Source organism: Mus caroli, chromosome 6 (genome assembly GCF_900094665.2).
Source record: "Mus caroli chromosome 6, CAROLI_EIJ_v1.1, whole genome shotgun sequence".
NCBI classification, from domain to species: Eukaryota; Metazoa; Chordata; class Mammalia; order Rodentia; family Muridae; genus Mus; species Mus caroli.
In genome coordinates, this window is record NC_034575.1 from 2,914,486 (window position 1) to 2,923,523 (window position 9,038).

The 9,038-nt window shown below is 39.2% G+C and overlaps 1 long non-coding RNA gene across 1 annotated transcript in view; it reads left to right on the forward strand.

The window, feature by feature from the left end:
- Positions 1-9,038, forward strand: part of LOC110297099 — a 40,755-nt gene that overhangs the window by 5,377 nt on the left and 26,340 nt on the right. Inside the window, exon 2 of the long non-coding RNA XR_002378248.1 lies at positions 3,361-3,440. This is a non-coding gene — a long non-coding RNA (uncharacterized LOC110297099). The remainder of the gene's footprint in view (positions 1-3,360; positions 3,441-9,038) is intronic.

The window sequence follows — 9,038 nt, forward strand, 5'->3', positions numbered from 1 at the left end:
GAAAGAAAGAAAGAAAGAAAGAAAGAAAGAAAGAAAGAAAGAAAGAAAGAAAGAAAGAAAGAAAGAAAGAAAGAAAGAAAGAAAGAAAGAAAGATACTTCGGCTTAAAAGAAGAGCACAATATGGAAAAATTTGGAAAATGTATGAGTACAAGACAAAAATACCTGTTATCTCCCAACTTAGGGAGAGAGGTTTACTATCTTTATGAAGTATTTCTTCCATTTCCTTCTCAAAAACATCAAACTTTGTTTACCCAAATTAGTTATAAATCATACTAAGACCCTTTTTAGCCTTTCTTCACCAGGCTGGCTGGAGCTGTTTTAACAAACTCAAGTGCTGTTTTGGATTGGAATGATTTTAACCTTTTACTTACTTGGAAACGGTTGTGAGAAGCAACAATCCTCACTCCCTCACCTCTTGCTCTGCAGAAATTCTGTGCCCACCAACTTCATTCAATTATTGCCTTCCAAAGTGGTTGTACAAGTTTGCACTCCCACCAGCAATGGAGGAGTGTTCCCCTTGCTCCACATCCTTAACAGCATGTGCTGTCACTGAAGTTTTTTATCTTAGCCATTCTGACTGGTGTAAGATAGAATCTCAGTCATGTTGATTTGCATTTCCCTGATGACTAAAAGACTTTGAACATTTCTTAAAGTACTTCTCAGCCATTTGAGATTCCTCTGTTTAGAATTCTCTATTTAGCTCTGTACCTCATTTTAAAATTGGACTATTTGAGTTGTTGATATCTAACATCTTGAGTTCTTGATATATTTTAGATATTAGCCCTCCCCACTTTCTGTTCTATTAGTTTTAATGTATCTGGGTTTTTGTTGAGGTCTTTGATCCACTTGGACTTGAGTTTTGGGTAGGGCGATAAGTATGGATCTATTTGTATTCTTCTACATGCAGATATCCAGGTAGACCAGCACCATTTGTTGAAGATGCTTTCCTTTTTCCATTGTATGATTTTTCCATCTTTGTCAAAAATCAAGTGTCCATTGGTGTGTGGGTTTGTTTCAGGGTCTTCTATTCAATTCTGTTAATCAACCTGTCTGTTTCTATACCAATACTATGCACTTTTGTTTTTATCACCACTGCTCTGTAGTACAGCTTGAAGTCAGGGATGGTAATATGCCCAGAATTTCTTTTATTGTTCCGGATTGTTTTAGCTATCCTAGGTTTTTTTGTTTGTTTGTTTAGTTTTTAAATATGAAGTTGAGTATTGTTCTTTCAAGATCTGTAAAAAAATTTGTTGGAATTTTGATGGGGATTGTATTGAATCTGTAAGTTGCTTTTGGTAAGATGGCCATTTTCTTTTAATTAGATATTTTCTTCATTTACATTTCAAATGCTATCCCCAAAGCCCCCTACACCCTCCCCCTGCCCTACTCCCCAACCCACCCATTCCCACTTCTTGGTTCTGGCATTCCCATGTACTGGGTCATATGAACTTTGTAATACTAAGGGCCTCTCCTCCCATTGATGGCCGACTAGGAAGATGGCCATTTTCACTGTGTTAATCCTACTGATCTGTGACCATAAGGCATCTTTACATCTTCTTATATCTTTCTCATTTTCTTTCTTCAGACACGTGAAGCTCTTATCATATAGGTCTTTGACTTGCCTTATTAGAGTTATAGCATCAAGTTTTATATTGTTCCTGGCTATTTTAAAGGGTGTTGTTTCCCTAAATCCTTTCTTGGCCAGTTTATCATTTTAATAAAGAGAGCTTCTGATTCTTTTTAAAGTTAAATTTGTATCCAGCCACTTTGTGAAGTTGTTTATCAGCTGTAAAAATTTTCTTGTAGAATTTCTGGAGTTGCTTATGAATACTGCAAGTAGCAATACTTTGATTTCTTTCTTTCCAATTTGTATGATCTCCTTTAGTTTTCTCAGGCTCTAGCTAGAACTTCAAGTACTATATTGAATAGATATGGGGCGAGTGGGCAGCCTTGTCTTGTCCCTGATTTTAGCGGAATTTCTTTAAGTTTCTCAAGCTGGGTGTCGGGTTCCATTGTTTTAAACCGCACTTTAATTTAAGGCTTAGCCCTGCTGTAATACTGTCCCTTCTGAAATGCTTTTCCTTGTGGGTAGTTTTCACCTGCCTCCCTTGTTTCTACTGCAATCTTGCTCCTTCTTTCCTGCCCTTCAAGTGTCAGAGTGGGCTGGAATCCTTTCCGGATGCTGTTACCTCATGAATACTCTCATCTGTACCCTGGCTCTGAATGCCATCAAGGGATAAAATTTGCTCCCAGTGGATGCCTCACTTCAGACTTCTCACCAGAACAATAGATGCATAATTGTCTTGTTGTACATCTTTAAAATGTCTGACACCATTCTGCAGCTTACTATATTTATAACTCTTGGCTCCCACACCAAGCCCGGTCCTGGTGTTCTGTCATCTTCTAACATCACCCACCCGATCTTTTAGCCACAGTTGAGAATTATCCTGGACTCTCTTTTCTTTAGTCCCAAATCTAATTATTTGTTTTCCCCTCCAAAACACATCTAAAATTCATCCACATACTTACAACTCTATTCTGTCACAGCCCTGTATATCTTCCTCTAAACTTCATGCATTTCCACAGAAAATTAGCTGCCTTGGTGGGTAATATTTATAAGTCAAACAAATGCCAATTTCTATGGAGAAATCTTATTGTGCTCATAGCCCCAGTTCTTTACTTTGGGCCCAATTTCCTAACCCTCTACTTTCCATCTTACCCGGGGCAATTTCCCATCACCTGCTCTGCTCCTCTGGGCAGGATGATGTGTTTCTTGATCTCTCCAACCCTGGTAGCTTTCTCCAGTGGGTGCCCTCACTCCTACCCATCCCAACATCCCTCACTCCTCTAGCTACACACTCACCTGCTTAATAGCCCTTCCATCAGACACGACAGTGGTACATCCATCTTGAATGACATTTTTGGTAATTTTTAAACATATTTTTGCATGCCTTTATCACTGGAACCCAAGCAAAAACATTGGTGTCTTGTCTAACCCATTGACCTATATCTCATCCATCACTAGACTAGTGTTTAGACATTATTTTTGAATGAATAAATGACTTGAGTGCTCCACAGGCTACATGTACACATATAGTTATACATTTTGTTATCTTTTCTATTTTAATAGATTATTTTATTCTTTCACCAGTCAAACTAATACAATATGAATTACTTTTGCTATAATATGCATTTTCATAGATGATAGGAGTAGAGGATTTCTCATTCCTTACACTAATTATTCTAAGTGTTCTGGCCTGTTTCTTGTCTACAGGATATAGGAATACAGTTCAGTTTTGAGCATTATGATTCCGTGTACTTCATATGACATCTTACCTGTGTTATCTATTTGTTCACAGGAGGACAGGCTATGGATTTGCATCACTTGGCTGGCCTGTAAAGATATTTGTGGTTTTACTTCCTGAAGTAGACAAACCAGGTATTCTCTCTAGTTAAGTAGTCTTCATAATATCCCTACTATGCTCTTTCCTTCATTCTAGATCTTTAATTTCCCTAGGAAGAATATTATACTACCTGTCATGCTAAATAATGGTTTTTCCTTCTGCTAGAGTTAAAGCTTTTATGTGCCCACCACTGCCATATATACATCAAGGCTCTTTGCACTTAGTAGAACTCCCATCCAAGCATTTGTAATGATGACTATGCTTGCCTCAACGAAGCCTCTTGTCTTAGGAAGATCTGTTGTATCACACAAAAAGCAATAAAACCGTATATCCCAGCTTAAATACTATGTTATTAAGTCAGTAATAGGTTCTGAATATTAAAATCTGCTTTTTTTTTTTTACAACTGTTCAGATATATATCTTGCGCTCTTCCAAAAATCTGTTGGCGTAAGAGATAGGATAGTTACTATCAGAGCGTCACTCTGGAGCCTGTCCACCTGGCCTTGAGCTTAGTCCTGTTTTACTGACAGTGTGACGTTGGTCAAGTTACTTGATATGATGGCCAATCCCAGTTGTCAACTTGATGAGATCTAGAGTCACTTTGAAGAATGGCTTCTAGGCATAGCTGTTGAGTATTGTGTGACTTGAGGTGTGAAGACCTGCCCACTGTGTGTAGCACCACTCCCTGGATGGGGATACTGGATTGAAGAAGTAGAAGGACCAAGTCAAGAAGGAACATACATTTGACATTTTCTGCTTTCTGACTGTGAATTGAATGTGACCAGCTGCCTTAGACACTCACTGCCTATCTTCTCCATAATGGACTGTACTCTTGAATTGGGATCCAGAAGAAATCCTTTCTCTCTAAGCTGCTTTTGTTATTTAATCACAATACTAGAAAAAAAGAAATTATGAATCAAGTTTCTAGCACTTCAATGTTCTCTTCTATAAAATGCATATGACAGTGGGGCCCACTTAACTTATTCCTGTGAGAATTGATTTGTATAAACCATAAGCAACTCTGAGTCTTGCCATTGGAACATAAATGCACACAAGTGTGATGGCTATTAATCAAATTCTTAAAAGCAGGCAAACTGATTAAAAAGAGAACAAGAGATCTTAACAATTTTTTTACAAACTATGTCAAAGCAACATGTGAAAAGATGTTCCCCAACATGCTATAAGGGAAAAACAAATTAAAATAAAAAAGAAATAATATCCCAGCACCTGGTTGGTAAAATGGCAAAGTTGAGAAATTTGACAACACTAAATGTTGACAAGGACATAGATGAACAACTTCTGTTATTGATTAAATGAATGGAAAATACAGTCTACTTTTGAAGACTGTTCAGTTTTTATAAAGTGAAACATAGTCTTTTGGTAGGATCTAGCAGCCAAGAATCTTGGACCATCAATACTAAAAAAAATCTGTCCTCACAAGAACCTGCTTGCAGATGTTCGTTGCAACTATATGTGTTACTCCAAATATTTAGAAGCAACCAAAATGTCTCTGAGTTAGTGAATGTGAAATTAAAATGTTGTACATCCAGCAAAAGGAATATTTTCTCTGCTAAAAAATGTGCCATGAAAAAAATGTAAAAAAATAAAAAAGAAATAGTATATCATTAAGGGATAAAAGATAGTCTGAAATGCTACATAGTATCTGATTCTAAGTAGGAGACATTCTGAAAAAGGAAAAACAATGAAACACATGCACACACACACACACAAATTAGTGATTGGCAGGGGTCAGGGCAGCAAGCAATGAATAGGTGGAGGACTTGTAAGAACACTGTGTGATACACAGTACGAATCAGCAATAGCTGGTTCAGGTCCCATCCTGTGCAGTGTTCTGTGCATCCTGATGAGATCTTTGAATGTTTCAGTGTTGACGCCTTGGCTATAAATAAGGTGCCATTCTGGTGGGGGATGTTGGAAATAGGAGAGGCCAGTCTGGGATCTGGGAATAAATAGGAAATTTTGGTGTCTGTCTTTTAATTTGGCTGTTTAAAAAAGAAAAAACTGCACCGGAGGAAAAACAAAACAGTATTTTTGCAGCAAGTTCTTGAGAACTCTCATTCAAAGCCTCCAAGGCTGTGTCACCAGTGTTATTTGTACAATGCTTTCAGAGCTGACCTTTCGGTACTGGATCCATCTATCAATGTACTCTTTCCTGAAGAGAGGGGGAAGGGGAGTTATGATGTGCTTAAATTATCATCTCAAAAAAGAAAAGAAGTTATTCAAATGTACTTTCAAAACCAGCTTTAAAAAACACTTTTAAAACATTGAAATGTTTAACATATTTTCTAATTTTTCACATGCCTGGACAACTCTTCAGTTTTCAAACTTTGGGATAGGACATTTTTCTATTTATCCTTAAATATCAATCTATTTAAAATCTACTTCAGTCTTAGGTTTGCATTGCTGTGAAGAGACACCACAATAACAGCAGCTTTTATAAAGGAAAACATTTAATTGGTCTGGTTTACAGTTTCAGAGGTTCAGTCCATTATCATCATGGTGGAAAGCATGCAGAAGAGTTGAGAGGTGTACGTCTTGATCCAAAGGCAGCCAGGGGGAGACTGTCTTCTGCAGGCACCTAGGAGGAGGGCCACTTTCCACTGGGAGGTGTGTGAACATAGGACCTCAAAGCTGAACCCCACAGCGATGAACTTTCTCTAACAGGGCCACACCTACTCCAACAAAGCCACACCTCCTAATATTGCCACTTTCCATGGGCCAAGCATATTTAAACCACCACAACTATTATATTTTTTCCCATTCACAGTGTGGTGGGATTATTCTCCTTTCTTCCTCCATTTGTTTCAGTCAACTGAAGATGTATTAGGGCTTTTTTCTCCTCAAGATACCAATTCTTTGGTTTGCTTATTCTACTATCTTTCTCTATATCTCTTTATATATGAATTCTCTCAAACGTTTCTGTATTCACATCTTCTGCCTTGCTCAGTTTTGTCTTCTTGTGCATTTTCTATTTTTCTTGAGCTGAATGCTTCAATTACCTCAATTTTTTCTTCTTTAATAATGTTGATGCTGCCTGAAGCCATCTTGGTGTCCATGGGCTCAGCTGCTGCCTGGACCATATCAATTTGAGTGGCCTATACTGCCCCCTGAGGCTTGTGCTGCTGTCAAGGGCATGTCTGGGTCCATGGTCTTGCTGCAGAAAGGATCTGTGTTGGTCTATGTTCTTGGCCTTATTACAATGGAATACATATCAATGTCCATGATCTGTGCTATAGCCTAAAGTCATATCAATGTCTATGGGCTGTGTCCTTCCAGGGGCCATCTTGATGAGTGGCCTGCACTGACACTTGGGGTTATGGTGATTCTGGGTATGTGCTGCTGCCAAGGACCACAAGTGGGTTGGAAGCCCTGATACAGCCAATGTCAGAGGCCCATGTTATCTCCAAAAGCCAGGCAGATGTATGTGGTATGTGATGCAGCCTGAGACCAAGTTGTTGTCCATGGGTCACTCTGCCTCAGGGCGCCAAGTTGATGTGAATGGCCTGTGCAGCCACCTGAAGCCAAGTTTGATATCTGTGATAACCAGGTTTGATGTCTGTGATCAGGGCTGCCTCTGAGGGCTTTGTCTGGGTTTGCGGACCTACAGTAGTCAGCGGCCATGTTGCCAGAAACTATGTAAAAGCCCATGTTGGTGCTCCCACTGACGGCGAAGAGCAAGGAAGCTACGTTGGGAGTGATACTCTGAAGACACACAATTGAGAAAAGAAAGAGGGACATGGAAGGCTTCTCCGATATCTACCCTTCCACCTTTGCCCCCAACCAATGTAACAGCCTAAAGAGGAACCCACCAAAGAGAACTCAATAAAGTATGGTAAGGATGCTCTCCGCAATTGATGGCTTCTGATAGGGGTTTGAGAAGGAAAGGATTCAGTTCTATTTAAAGGGCAGGCCACTGAGAGTTTGATCATGCTCCAGCTAGTATATAGATAATGCAAACTGGACTTGCTTGTTTGTTTTTGGTTTTATTGGGGGGAAAGTTACAAGGTCGGAAGAAGAAGAGGAAGAGGAGGAGGAGATAAAAGAATTAGGAATTGAGTGGGATTGGGGTGTATGATACAAAAGGAAGAATAATTAAAATATAATGTTAAATAAAAAATTAACGATAGCATTGAAACTTATGAATTTTTTTCTGGCACAGAAAGTGTGTAGTCCCAGTTCTCTATTTTGGTAGCTATCAAGCCTTTTATAATGATAACTCCTTATTCTTGTTTTGTTTTAAGACAGAGTCTCTGTACATAGTTGGTTGTCCTGAAACTTGCTATCTAATCAAGGCCTGCCTAGACCTCATAGTAATTTGCCTGCTCTGCCTCCCAGGTGCTGGGATTAAAGGAATATGCTACCCTGCCCAGCTAAACCTCTTCATTCTTGAACTGAAACTTTACATTTATTAATTTGTTTAGAAAACCTTCAAAGATTATCTTTCAAGCAAATTTTGTGAGTGATGTAATTTTTAGCTTCTGAGTGTTCAAAATCTATGCCCACCCTGAGAAAATGGGAATAATGCATGGCAAATGTCTGAATCTCAAAACTCTGAATATATTGTCAATAGTGCTGGCATTTGTCTTAGTTAGGGTTACTATTGCTGCGATGGAAAGCCATGACCAAAGCAACTTGGGAAGGAAAGGGTTGATTTACTCACAGTTCCATATAATATAAAAATTAATTGTCAAAAGCAGTGAGGGCTGTAACTCATACAGGCAGGAACTGATGTAGAGGCCAAGGAGTGGTGCTGCTTACTAGCTTGCTCCTCATGGCTTGCTCAACCTGTCTTCTTACGGGACCTAGGATCACTGGCCCAGGGATGGCACTGTCCACTATGGGATTGGTCCTCCCCAATTACTATCCAGTCTAGCATTTAACCACATATTTGTATGTGACTGGTCAGGTTTAAATATCTATATGTGACCAGTAGCTACCTATTTCATAACACAGATCTAGGATAGTCTCAGCATTGCAACATGGCTTCGTGGACAACAGTGTTTATTCCATTGGTTCATTGGAGAGGTTGTCCAAGTTGTCGCTCCTAATTAATGCCAGAAGAACTGAATGGGAAACGGGGTGACTCAAGGCAGCCACGCACTTGACTGTAATTTGCACAACAGGCTCGTTTTTATTATTCCACTTCCTTTGATAATAACAGAGCTCACCAGAGAAGCCTGCACGTGCAGGCCAGTATGTTCAAGGTTATATAAAGCAAAGCAATGCTTATTTGTGTTCAGAAAATAAACGTCCAAGGTATGGGAACATCATTTGCCCTAACTATTCTCTAGAAATTGAGGAAGATGACAGGGACTCCTTTGTTCTTTCTTGAAATCGTTGGCATTCCAAATTCCCTTGGGAAATATCAATCAACATCAGATGTTCCAAATCCCATGCCACAAATTCATTATACCTTTCTTTCTTTTTATTTATTTTTTATTTTTATTTTTTAATTAGGTATTTTCCTCATTTACATTTCCAATGCTATCCCAAAAGCCCCCCATACCCTCCCGCCTAATCCCCTACCCACCCACTCCCACTTTTTGGCCCTGGCGTTCCCCTGTACCGGGGCATATAAAGTTTGCAAGTCCAATGGGCCTCTCTTTCCAGTG